We start from the raw sequence: 1,333 nt of genomic DNA, 5'->3' as shown, positions 1-1,333 counted from the left end.
GGAGTGGAAGAAGGGAAGAGAAGGTAAGGGAAGGGAAGGGAAGAAGGGGAAGGTGGAAGGCAGAGGGCAGAAGGAGAAGCTCACTCTTGCCTTCGTGATGCTCCCGGAGTCCTGCCCCCTTAAAGAGAACCTGGTCCCTTCTCTTGGCGCTTACTCCACTCAAGGACACCAACTGCTAACTGCAAATGTCAGGGGAGCGTGGGCAGCTGGCCTGCCTGCCCCCCTGCCTGCTTCCCCTGCACCCTCTCCCCGGCAGCATCCCCAGAGGGATGAGGAGTCCTGGCCACGCTGCGCGGAGATGCAGGAGGTACTTTGGGAAGTACTTTGGAGCCTAAGCTCAACGCTTATTAGTCATCAGAGAAGCTACTGGGACCCACAGCCAGGAGAAATCCTGGCAGATGGCATCGTGGCCGTGCCAGGCTGCCTGCCGACTGGCTGTGGGGCTGGGGCGTGCACCGAGCGTGCCAGGGCTCTGCTCCCCTTTATACCCCACAGCCTCAGCCCTGGCTCTGCCTGCAGGAAAACCTCTCCATCCCAACAGCCCTGAGGAGCAGATGCTGCGGCAGAGATGATTTTCACGGGTGATTTCTCTCTTTCCTCCTCCTCCTTCCCCACCTCTCCCTCTCCCCGCTGCTCTCCCAGCCCCTGTCCCTTGCTTATCTCCACATCCCCAACGTGGAGCTGCCCACCATGGGATCACTGTTATATTTACAGGCAATACATCCCAGGAGATACCTATTGCAGGCCAGAAGATCTCCCCTTTCTGCCCCCTATCCCTTCCCCAGGCAGGGGCAGTGTCCCTGCCCCAGGGTGGCCCTCTGCCTGCCCCTGTCACCTGGCTGTCCCCTGCCTGCCCCTGGCAGCGCCAGCCTCCTGCCTGGCTGGCTGGGGGATCATTGCACAGTGGAAAGACACGCCGAGTATTGACTTGCAGTCAAATCTTATTGGCCTCTGGAGGCCCTTGGGTTGTTTTCACTCCTAGCAGGGCTTGAAAAAATACATAAATAAATCAATCGATCCAATGCCCACGGAGGTGAAGGCTATGGCAAGGCAGGATGTGGCCGTCCCGTCCCAGCCGGGGCAAACCCCCACATCTCTGTGGTCCCCAAAACAGCTTTCTGTGGGTGCTGCTGCCTTGAATGGGAGGAGAGTATGGGAAACCCCCTGATCCAACCACCAGACTGCGGTCTGGGGGGGTCTGCGGGTGATGGGAGCACAGCACTGCAGTCTCACTCATGTGGGATGGGATGCTCCATCTAAGAACAGTGCCCCGCTGTGCTGGAAAACCCAAGGGGATGGGGAGCAGCTTTTCCTGATCCAGCTAACACCCCAC

The sequence above is a fragment of the Cariama cristata genome, unplaced genomic scaffold, assembly GCF_000690535.1.
Source record: "Cariama cristata isolate BGI_N322 unplaced genomic scaffold, ASM69053v1 scaffold39390, whole genome shotgun sequence".
Lineage (NCBI taxonomy): Eukaryota > Metazoa > Chordata > Aves > Cariamiformes > Cariamidae > Cariama > Cariama cristata.
Note: the sequence above shows the minus strand (reverse complement) of the source record.